The sequence below is a fragment of the Oncorhynchus mykiss genome, chromosome 12 (genome assembly GCF_013265735.2).
Source record: "Oncorhynchus mykiss isolate Arlee chromosome 12, USDA_OmykA_1.1, whole genome shotgun sequence".
In the NCBI taxonomy this organism is placed as follows: Eukaryota; Metazoa; Chordata; class Actinopteri; order Salmoniformes; family Salmonidae; genus Oncorhynchus; species Oncorhynchus mykiss.
The window spans coordinates 10,158,898-10,171,467 of record NC_048576.1 but is presented as its reverse complement, the minus strand read 5'-3'; the positions used below and the strand labels follow the sequence as shown (position 1 = coordinate 10,171,467).

Genomic DNA, 12,570 nt, shown 5'->3' with positions numbered 1-12,570 from the left:
GTTCTCTGTGGACCCCAGGAAGAGTAGGTTCTTTATGTTCTCTGTGGACCCCAGGAAGAGTAGGTTCTTTATGTTCTGTGTGGACCCCAGGAAGAGTAGGTTCCTTATGTTCTGTGTGGACCCCAGGAAGAGTAGGTTCTTCAGGTTCTGTGTGTACCCCAGGAAGAGTAGGTTCTTTATGTTCTGTGTGTACCCCAGGAAGAGTAGGTTCTTTATGTTCTGTGTGGACCCCAGGAAGAGGAGCTGCTTTAGCAACAGTTAGTTGGGCTCCTAATAAAACACAGAAAAAAGTGAATGTCTTCCCTTTTAATGATCTATTCTCTTTCCAGTCATTGTCCTTGGTTTGTGATCAGAATGAAAAGGCCAACAGTAATTAGCCAGGCGTTTGAGACCTTGCTGAGGGGTTTTATGGTAATCAGTGTAGTAGTAGTGGCCACTGCTAATTGCATTGTTTTTAATCACTGTGTTGAGAGGGACTCATTACGTTTTCAATGATATTTCAAATTAAAATGACTCAACGTATGAATGTGTTTGTAGAAGTTAAAACAAGCAACAATTGTGTAACAGCATATTTCATTTGAAGCAGACATTCTTGTTTGTGTGCTATTCTATCACTAAGTATTTTAATAGTGCACAGCACACCTGTTTTCTAAGGCTGGTTCTTCACAAGCAATGAAAACCAAACATCCGATTTTGGGGCCATTTAATTGCAGTGCCCAACCTGATACTTGGGCCCCTCCCTTGTACGCCTCTGTGCTTTGGGAGGGTAATACTGGGAGACATAGATGTTGACAAATTTTCCAAAATAGTGGACACATTTACAAATTTGAGACAAAAATTAACAAGCAAGGAAACAAGAAAGATTTGTAGCTACTCTTTTAATACTGTACAGCTAAAAATAAGAAAAAAAACTCAGCAGGCCGTATGAGGTCTGAGGCCCGACCTTGATCGACCCAAAGAATATAGGTATGCAGTAGGTCTATACTTGGTAAGCATTGACATCACTGATTACACCTTTTCATTATGTTCTCAATACGAGTCTAAAGAGCCTTCACAATGATGTGTGTTTCTACCTGCCACCAGGTACCAACTGACACACACCAGCACACACCCAACGCGATCACACAATCAGATAGCCCACCACACCACAGCACACACCCTGACCCAACATAAAAAGAAAGATAGCCCACCACACCACAGCACACACCCTGACCCAACATAAAAAGATAGATAGCCCACTTATGTCATTGCCTTTCTTCACTGTTATTTGCCTTTGTAATATTATATGGCTTAATTCCTGGCAGCAAGGGCTTTGTATTGAGCCCCCACCACAACCCTAGACAACCCCAGTCCTAGCCCCAGTTCCAGAGCACCAATTTCAGCCTTAGCTCCAATCCCAAACCCAGTCCCAGTTCTAGAGACCCAGTCTCAGCTACTATTTCAGTTCCAGCCCCAGTCCAAACATACCCCAGTTCTATTCCCAGCCAAAGTCCCAGACCAAACCCACCTGGGTTTCAGAACCAGCCCTAGCCCCAGCTATTGTTTCAAACCTAAGCCACAGACCTGGCCAAAACAAATCCAGTTCTTGTCCCAGGCCCAGCCCCAATGCCATTACTGTGTGAGCAGGTTGATTTGTAGGCTTGGCCTGTGTGTGCGTCACTCTCCTACCCTCCACACAGCACAGGTGGACGTGTGGGGAACACTGCCAAATAGTTGGGCCTGGAGAGAGGGAGGGGTTTTGGTAGGTAGGTGGGTGGGTGTTCACGTTTTAACTGTTGGTAATGCTCAATTTCCCCACACTTCCTAAATCAGTGACACACCTTCAGAGCAAAGTCGAGCTCTTCTGTCTCTGTCTACCTCTCTTTGTTTCTCTCTCACTTTCGCATGCCTGCCACAGAGGACAGGACTCTGCTTCCTGACAGACAGGGACTGAGAGTAGCGTGAGAAGAAGAAACTGAAATCCAAAACGCCTATCTGCTAAAAGGTCAGTAACATCTTTCGTTCACACCAACTCATTAGTAAAGGTGTCTGTTGAAGTGAGTAGAGTTCAGTGTTCACATTATGATACATCCTCAGGGTTTATTTTACATTATAGGGTCTGCATGTACCCCACACTTACTGCCTAAACTGTGGCTGGTCTCATTTCAACAAGTCTCTCCTTTACTAGAAAGTCAAACTGTACAGAGGAAGCAGTACAATTGATGATGACTTGTTGACTAGATTGCAGTGCAGTCACTCTGTTGTGTGTTGGTAATTGTCAGAAGCATGTAATGTCTTAGTAATTACATCACAAAATCATACACATGAATGCACTTGTGGTAATATAATGCCTTGGCATGACAGTGACATCTCCTTGTTGTCTTGAGACTTCCTCAAGAGCATCTTCAATGGAATACTGGAACGGGTTTGAAAAAGGCTAACATAATAATAAAGTGACCGAATAGCACTTTCAAACAGTTATATCAGAAAATTATACAAAAACATTTTAGTAAATCTTACAGATTTTACATAACAGAAATGTATATATTTTTATTAACCACCCGCAACAACATTACACCCTCATAATCGTGTATAAATGTCATTATGCCCAGAAATAGAGACAATCCAGCGGGCCGGCTCTCAATGGACAAGGCTATATCAGGCTATATTAGGTTATATCATTCTATATCAGGTTATATCAGGCTATATTAGGTTATATCATTCTATATCAGGTTATATCAGGTTATATCAGGCTATATTAGGTTATATCATTCTATATCAGGTTATATCAGGTTATATCACGTTATATCAGGCTATATCAGGTTATATCAGGCTATATTAGGTTATATCATTCTATATCAGGTTATATCAGGTTATATCAGGTTATATCAGGTTATATCAGGTTATATTAGGTTATATCATTCTATATCAGGTTATATCAGGTTATATCAGGTTATATCAGGTTATATCAGGCTATATCAGGTTATATCAGGCTATATTAGGTTATATCATTCTATATCAGGTTATATCAGGTTATATCAAGTTATATCAGGTTATATCAGGCTATATCAGGCTATATTAGGTTATATCAGGTTATATCAGGTTATATCAGGCTATATCAGGTTATATCAGGTTATATCAGGTTATATCAGGCTATATCAGGCTATATTAGGTTATATCATTCTATATCAGGTTATATCAGGTTATATCAGGTTATATCAGGTTATATCAGGCTATATCAGGCTATATCAGGCTATATTAGGTTATATCATTCTATATCAGGTTATATCAGGTTATATCAGGCTATATCAGGCTATATTAGGTTATATCATTATATATCAGGTTATATCAGGCTATATTAGGTTATATAATTCTACATCAGGTTATATCAGGTTATATCAGGTTATATCAGGCAATATTAGGTTATATCAGGCTATATTAGGTTATATGATGTTAATTCAGGCTATATCAAGCTATATTAGGTTATATCAGGCTATATCAGGCTATATTAGGTTATATCATGCTATATCAGGTTATATCAGGCTATATCAGGCTATATCAGGTTATAGCAGGTTAATTCAGGCTATATCAGGCTATATCAGGCTATATCAGGTTATATCAGGCTATATCAGGCTATATCAGGTTATATCAGGCTATATCAGGCTATATCAGGTTATATCAGGCTATATCAGGCTATATTAGGTTATATCAGGCTATATCAGGTTATATCACTGACTGACAGATTCATATCAATGACTGACATATTCAATTATTCATCTAGCATTATTGTGCCCCCGTCACATTGCATAGACATCTGTTGTAGATGCACGCTAGTCTGAGATTTCCTTTCAAACCATAAGTGAGAATGGGTTTGGATCAGGGCTCCTTCATTCTCCCTACATGTCAGTCATTAGTCAATGATTGATATCTGATGATGATTACACCAGCAGACCCACCCTGCAGAGAAAGGTGTGTGTGTGTGTGTGTCAACACTCGAAAAGGGTTACTTAAGCAATATGGCCCGAGGGGGTGTGGTATATGGTCAATATACCACGGCTAAGGGCTGTTCTTATGAATGACACAACGCGGAGTGCCTGGATACAGCCCTTAGCCGTGGTATATTGACCATATACCACAAACCCCCGAGGTGCCTTATTGCTATTATAAACTGGTTACCAACTTAATTAGCGCAGTAAAAATACACGTTTTGTCATACCAATGGTATACGGTCTGATATACTACGGCTTTCAGCCAATCAGCATTCAGGGCTCGAACCACCCAGTTTATAATTGTGGATAGCCAACATGTGCCACCGTAGCGCACCACACCTCTGTCTATTGAATAAAACTACCAGGGCTCTTTAATTTCAGTCACTCACTGGGACAACAAGGTTTATCACAGTTGAACCTGATCCCAGAGGTTGTTTTGTTACAGCATTCCGGATACATTTACCCTGTGTGTTAACAATACAACCCAGGCACAGCCAGCCTCTTTCGCGTGTGTGTGCGCAGCAACAGGCAGTACAATGGGAATGCAACAGGTAGTACAATGCTCAGACAGGCATGTTTACAGTGGAGTACCAACATCCCACATGGCAACAACCCTGCCATGTCTCTTTCTACCCTCCCCTGCCTTTGACTCAAAACCACAAGTATGACCGCCGGGCACTTCAATCCATCCCGCAAGACATATATATATTTTTTAAATACTTATTTAATATATATATATATATATATATATTTTTTTTACACCTTTTTTCTCCCCAATTTCATGGTATCCAATTTGTAGTAGTTACAGTCTTGTCCCATCGCTGCAACTCCCGTACGGACTCGGGAGAGGCGATGGTCGAGAGCCGTGTGTCCTCCGAAACACAACCCAGCCAAGCCGCACTGCTTCTTGATAATGCCCATCCAACCCAGCCGCACCAATGTGTCGGAGGAAACACCGTACACCTGCCGACCGCGTCAGCGTGCATGTGCCTGGCCCGGCACAGGAGTAGCTAGAGCGCGGTGGGACAAGGAATTCTCAGCCTGCCAAACCCTCTCCTAACCCGGACGAAGCTGGGCCAATTGTGCGCCGCCTCATGGGTCTCCCGGTCACAGTCAGCTGTGACACAGCCTGGGATCGAACCCGGGTCTGTAGTGACGCCTCTAGACCGCTGCACTACTCGGGAGGCCCCTGCAAATTGATTTTAACTAACAATTGGTCCCCCAAAAAATGCGTCCCTCCGTTGAATTTCAAAATCCCAAAGTGGCCCTCGAGCCAAAATGTTTGTCCACCCTGATCTAGACGGTCATTTAACAATAACAGTACAAGCTACACGATAATCCATTCATACAATACTGAGGTGTAATAATAGCAGCTAAATTATCATCCATAGTCCCATAGTGGACAGATAAATTATCATCCATAGTCCCATAGTGGACAGATAAATTATCATCCATAGTCCCATAGTGGACAGATAAATTCTCATCCATAGTCTCATAGTGGACAGATAAATTATCATCCATAGTCCCATAGTGGACAGATAAATTATCATCCATAGTCCATAGTGTTATAATGCCTGCTGAGGCCCTGTCCCATAGTGTTTTAATGCCTGCTGAGGCCTTGTCCTATAGTGTTATAATGCCTGCTGAGGCCTTGTCCTATAGTGTTATAATGCCTGCTGAGGCCTTGTGGCCCTGTCCTATAGTGTTATAATGCCTGCTGAGGCCCTGTGGCCCTGTCCCATAGTGTTTTAATGCCTGCTGAGGCCTTGTCCTATAGTGTTATAATGCCTGCTGAGGCCTTGTCCTATAGTGTTATAATGCCTGCTGAGGCCCTGTCCTATAGTGTTATAATGCCTGCTGAGGCACTGTGGCCCTGTCCCATAGTGTTATAATGCCTGCTGAGGCCTTGTCCTATAGTGTTATAATGCCTGCTGAGGCCTTGTGGCCCTGTCCTATAGTGTTATAATGCCTGCTGAGGCCCTGTGGCCCTGTCCCATAGTGTTTTAATGCCTGCTGAGGCCTTGTCCTATAGTGTTATAATGCCTGCTGAGGCCTTGTCCTATAGTGTTATAATGCCTGCTGAGGCCTTGTCCTATAGTGTTATAATACCTGCTGAGGCCCTGTCCCATAGTGTTTATAATACCTGCTGAGGCCCTGTCCTATAGTGTTTTAATGCCTGCTGAGGCCCTGTGGCCCTGTCCCATAGTGTTATAATGCCTGCTGAGGCCCTGTCCCATAGCGTTATAATGCCTGCTGAGGCCCTGTCCCATAGTGTTATAATGCCTGCTGAGGCCCTGTGGCCCTGTCCTATAGTGTTATAATGCCTGCTGAGGCCCTGTGGCCCTGTCCTATAGTGTTATAATGCCTGCTGAGGCCCTGTGGCCCTGTCCTATAGTGTTATAATGCCTGCTGAGGCCCTGTGGCCCTGTCCTATAGTGTTATAATGCCTGCTGAGGCCGTGTGGCCCTGTCCTATAGCGTTATAATGCCTGCTGAGGTGTAGTGTTATAATGCCTGCTGAGGCCCTGTCCTATAGTGTTATAATGCCTGCTGAGGCCCTGTCCTATAGTGTTATAATGCCTGCTGAGGCCCTGTCCTATAGTGTTATAATGCCTGCTGAGGCCCTGTCCCATAGTGTTATAATGCCTGCTGAGGCCCTGTCCTATAGTGTTATAATGCCTGCTGAGGCCCTGTCCTATAGTGTTATAATGCCTGCTGAGGCCCTGTCCTATAGTGTTATAATGCCTGCTGAGGCCCTGTCCCATAGTGTTATAATGCCTTCTGAGGCCCTGTCCTATAGTGTTATAATGCCTGCTGAGGCCTTGTTCTATAGTGTTATAATGCCTGCTGAGGCCCTGTCCTATAGTGTTATAATGCCTGCTGAGGCCCTGTGGCCCTGTCCTATAGTGTTATAATGCCTGCTGAGGCACTGTGGCCCTGTCACAGTAACATGACGAGAAACTAGCTCATGGTCTGCGGGCTTTAAGGGGCTGTCTCTGCAGTGTGTGTGAGTGTGTGTGAGTGGTCATGTGTGAGTACCATCCTCTTCCACCTCCTCATCAGGTTGTGTTGTGTGTGAGTAAGCAGCCATCACAGAGCAAAGCAGCTGAACAGAGGAAGTAGGAGGATACTTGAAAAGGGTGGGAGGAGACTTGAAGAGGGTGGGAGGAGGCTTAAAGAGGGTGGGAGGAGGCTTGAAGAGGGTGTCGTGGGTGGGAGGTCTGATCACTGCCAAAAAAGCAAGTTTGGGGGATTTGTGTACTCTGTGTTACTCACGAACAAACGCTGTTTTCAAATCGTCAGGCATACACTCACACACCCAGAGGTCTCACCCTCCCTCTCTTTCTGTCCCTCTATCTATTTCTGCTCCTCACACACACACACACACACACACACACACACACACACACACACACACACACACACACACACACACACACACACACACACACACACACACACACAACCTATCTCTCTCCCCTTCTCTCTATTCAATTTAAATTTAGCTATCTTTCTCTCTCTCTCACTCTCACTCTCACGCTCTCCTTCTTGCCTCCTCTCTCTCTCTCTCTCTCTCTCTCTCCCTCTTGCCTTCTCTCTCTCTCTCTCTCTCTCTCCCTCTTGCCTTCTCTCTCTCTCTCTCTCTCTCTCTCTCTCTCTCTCTCTCTCCCTCCCTCTTGCCTCTTCTCTCTCTCTCTCCCTCTTGCCTACTCTCTCTCCTCAATTCAATTCAAATTGCCAAAGCAAGTGAAATAGATAATAAATAAGTGAAATAAACAATAAAACAATTAACAGTAAACATTACACTCACAAGTTTCAAAAGAATAGACACATTTCAAATGTCATCTCTCTCTCTCTTGCCTCTTCTCTCTCCCTCTCCATCTCACTCTCTCTCTCGCTCTCTCCTTGCTCTGAAGATTGAATAGACTGACATGCAATAGTGTATGGCTTAGTCAATCACTTGAGACAGTTTCCCTCCAATCCTGGTCCTCGACTCACACCGTCTTTCCCCCAATGCTAAAGGAATCTAAAATGACATACTGGTAATAGGCTAGTGTGAACCAAGTCTTTATACGGCCAAAAAACAACAACAAAAATATCATGGATCAGTTTAGGGATTTACAGTAAACTACTTATGATCATTTTATCTGAACTAGAATATCAAACCTCAAATATGAATGTTGTACAGTAATTGTCTTGAACACAAAGCATACTGTATGTGACATGATGGTGATAAAGTCCTTGAGAAGAGAATCTTTCTACTGTTAGTTATGTAGGAGTTTCCTGTGTGGACAAGCGAGCTCATCATAAATAGTCCTGGTAACCACTGGCAACCCCCTGAGCAGAGCTCACTTTCCACCTAGCCTCTCCTAGCCTGCACAGTCACGACTCTCAGACGATCAAGTGAAATGAACTCAAAGTAAATCAACAAGACAACAACAGACTGGAAGAACAGAAAATTAGACCACATCATTTGGTACGTCTTTCGAAGATCTGTGTTGAAGAAGTGGGTCTTACCAACCTGTGTGATGCGGGACATGGGGAGGGAAGGGATGTCCGTTTAAAGAAGACGTGAGTGTGTGGGCTGTAGTGTGTGCTGTACTTCGGAAGGCTGCAGTGATCTTCCCACCCACCCCAGACACACAGCAACTTGTATGGGTCTGGTTCATGAAAGCAGATTACTCTACAGTACATTCCCATGCTCAGAGAGACATGCTGACAAAACATTCCCATGATCAGAGAGACACAGTGACAGTCTGAAGATTGACACGGGACAAGGCTAGCCACTAGACTAGGATGGCCCAACCTGTACAGTATCTGATAGACACAGAGCACCTGCTACGGGCCAGACTGTGTGAGTGCATGTTTTAGAGTGTGGGTGGGGGCGCATTGTGCATACTTGTATACACGGATGTCTGTGTGTGACCATGTGTGTGCCTGTACTGTACTGTATGTGCCCACTTGTGTCTATCTCTGTCTGTGTGCATGTGTGTTTCTCGCTGTCTGTTGTGTACCGGTCTCTGTGTGCCTGCACTGTAAGTGTGTGTGTGCCTTGGCGTGACAAGCATCTGTCTGCCCTGCCCTACAGCCTGGCTGCTTTTAATTAGGAGGTGCCAGAGCGCCCCAGGGCAGACAGAGGCTCTCCGCCTCTCCCTCCTCTACTCTCGTCTCTCCTCCCTCCTCCCTCCTCTCCTCCCTCGTCTTCTCCTCTCTCTTCTACTCTCCTCCCTCCTTTCCTCTCTCCTTCCTCCTCTCTCCTCCCTCCTCTCCTCTCTCCTCCTCCCTCTCTTCTCTCCTCTCCTCCTCTCCTCTCTCCTCTCATCTCCCCTTGTCTCCCTCCCTTGTCTCCCTTTTCTGTCCTCTCCACTTCCTCCTCTATCCTCTCCCTTCCTCCTCTCTCCTCTCTCCTCTCATCTCCCACCTTTCATCTCTCCTTTCCTCTCCCCTCCACCCCCTTATCTCTCCTCCTCTTCTCTCGCTCCTCTCCTCTATCCTCCTCTCCATCCCTCCTCTCCCTACTCTCTCCTTTCTCCTCCTCTCCCTCCTCTATCATCCTCTCATCCCTCCTCTCCCTACTCTCTCCTCTCTCCTCCTCTCCCTCATCGCACTCTCTCTCTTCTCCTCCTGCCCCTCCCTCCTCTATTCCTCTCCCTCTTATCCTCCCCCTCCTCCTCCCCCTCTCCCTCATCCCACTCTCCCTCTTATCCTCCCACTCCTCCTCCCCCTCTCCCTCATCCCACTCTCTCTCTTCTCCTCCCCCTCCCCTCCCCCTCCCCTCTCTCCTCCCTCCATTCCTCAGCCTGGCCTCCCCCTCGTTATCATCAGCAGAGCCAGGAGATGTCCTCACTCACCCCACAGACCCACACACTGGAAGCACACACACACGCACGCACGCACACACACACACACACACACACACACACACACACACACACACACACACACACACACACACACACACACACACACACACACAACTACGACCACCTGTGAAATAAGCCAGCCAAAGTATAGCTATCTCTCTGTCTGGCTGGTTATACTCATATATGGTTGTGAATAGATTGTGTATTACAGTACATCTCTCCAGAACATGTATATTTCTGGTAATTAAAAAAAAACTCCCAACCAGATTAGGATGTTTAGAAACAGACAAAACAAGAGGAATAGTTTCAGTATGTCAGCAGAAAAACAGCTCTGAGCCTGAACTCATCCTGAATAGTGGGCTACTTAGAGGTGAGCTGGTCTAATGACCTTGCTGTGTGTGTGTCTACTGTACTGTACTGCCTGTAAGCTGTCCTTGGAGATGGTTTTTAAGGAGGTCTGTCTGTCTGGTCTGGCAGGTGGGAGATGCGGGGTCTATCTACAGTGGGCATAATAGCTGGCAGAGCTGAACTGTGTGGGGGGGGGGGGGGGGCTCTTCCCCCCCCCTGCCTCGGCCCACGTCTGCTTCTTTTCCACAGCAACCTTGTCCTCCAGACAACAAGAGCCACATGGTGTGGAGTGGGTTGGGAGGTTGTGGCAGGTGGGGTGGTGGGGGGCAAGATGGCTGGCCTCTGGGTTGGCCTACTCTTACCCATGAAACTGCACTAGCAGCAGAACAGCCCAAACCCACAAGCCTCATTGGTTTACTTTAAGTGGCTGTAGAACAGATTTCTTTCCCCTTTGACCCATACAGTACAAACAGTAACAACGCAAACAGAAACACACATTTAGGCCTAAAGGCCTTGTCTCCCTTCAAATCAGTTCAGCTGTCGATGATCGAGAGAGCCTTGTTTGCTTAACTAATTTTATGTAAGATCTATGCCAGTCTCTGTGCCAGTCTGCCCCTCCTCATGGGTAAGAGATTGAGAGCCGATCTGCTGCTGAGAGCTGAGTATGGCATGCTGGGAACACAGCGGGTGGAAGCAAACAGGTACTGCAGTGCCCAACACTTACTCAGACCCAGCCTCCTGTGCAGTGTGAACAGACTGCACGAACCCTTAAAGACAAGTCCAACTGAGATGGACCAGTATTTAACCCCTTGTTAGGGAAGCTCTTCAGAGATGGAGCAGTATTTAACCCCTTGTTAGGGAAGCTCTTCAGAGATGGACCAGTATTTAACCCCTTGTTAGGGAAGCTCTTCAGAGATGGACCAGTATTTAACCCCTTGTTAGGGGAGCTCTTCAGAGACTTGCGGAGAACAAACATTAGAAGATTATAGGAAATACTTGTTAAGTTTTTAAGCATTAAAACAAACCTCAGATATGTGTCGCTAGTAACTAATTTGACACATTTTAGTTATTTGTTTTAAAAATCTATACGCAGTGCCTTCAGAAAGTATTCACCCCTAACCATATTCAGCCTGAATTCAAAATGGATTAAATATACTTTTTATACTTTTATTATTTGTATTTATTTATTTTATTTAACCAGGAAGGGCTCATTGAGATTTAAAATCTATTTTTCAAGAGCGTCCTGGCCAAGATAAGGAGCACCAAGTCATTACAAAAATTACAGACAAACAACATGAAAAACTACAAGTAATCTAGTAAAAACCATAGAATTCTCACCCATCTACACACAATACCACATAATGATAAAGTGAAAACATGTTTTAGATTTTTTCGCAAATTTATTGAAAATGAAATACAGAAATATTGAATTTACTTAAGTATTCACACCCCTGAGTGTTAGCATCACCTTTGGCAGCGATTACAGCTGTGAGTCTTTCTGGGTAAGTCTCTAAGAGCTTTGCACATCTGGATTGTACAATACTTGCACATTATTATTATTTTTAAATTCTTCAACCTCTGTCAAGTTGATTGTTGATCATTGCTCGACAGCTATTTTCAAGTCTTGCCATAGATTTTCAAGCCGATTTAAGTCAAAACCGTAATTAGGCAACTCAGGAACATTCAACGTCATCTTGGTAAGCAACTCCAGTGCATATTTCTGTTTTAGGTTATTGTCCTGCTGAAAGGTGAATTTGTCTCCCAGTGTCTGTTGGAAAGCAGACTGAACCAGGTTTCCTCTAGTATTCTGCTTGTGCTTAGCTTTATTCCGTTTCATTTTTATTTTTCTTACTCCTGAGTCCTTGCCGATGACAAGCATACCCACAACACGATGCAGCCACCACCATACTTGAAAATATGAAGAGTGGTACTCAGTGATTTGTTGTGTTGGATTTGCCCCAACATAACGTTTTGTATTCAGGACATAAAGTGAATATATTTGCCACATTCTTTGCAGTATTTATTTAGTGCCTTGTTACAAACAGGATGTATGTTTTTGAGTATTTGTATTCTGTACAGGCTTCCTTCTTTTCACTCTGTCATTTACAGTAGGTTGGTATGATGGAGTAACTACAATGTTGTTATTCCATCCTCAGTTTTCTCCTCTACTCTGTAGCTTTTAAAGTCACCATTGGTCTCATGGTGAAATCTCTGAGCGGTTTCCTTCCTCTCCGGCAACTACCAATATTTGCCATTCTTTTCGAGGCATTGGAAAACTTCCCTGGCCTTTGTGGTTGAATCTGTATGTGTAATTCACTGCTCTACTGAGGGACCTTACAGATGTGTGGAGTACAGAGATGAGGTAGTCATTCATTATTGCACAGAGAGAGT

General features: G+C 44.5%; 1 protein-coding gene across 1 annotated transcript in view; it reads left to right on the top strand.

Annotated features, from left to right (window-relative positions):
* Positions 1 to 1,792: 1,792 nt before the first annotated feature.
* LOC110536943 (zinc finger and BTB domain-containing protein 7C) overlaps positions 1,793 to 12,570 on the top strand; it is a 33,658-nt gene continuing 22,880 nt past the window's right edge. Inside the window, exon 1 of the mRNA XM_021622624.2 lies at positions 1,793 to 1,984. The gene's annotated coding sequence lies outside the window, so the exon portion shown is untranslated. The remainder of the gene's footprint in view (positions 1,985 to 12,570) is intronic.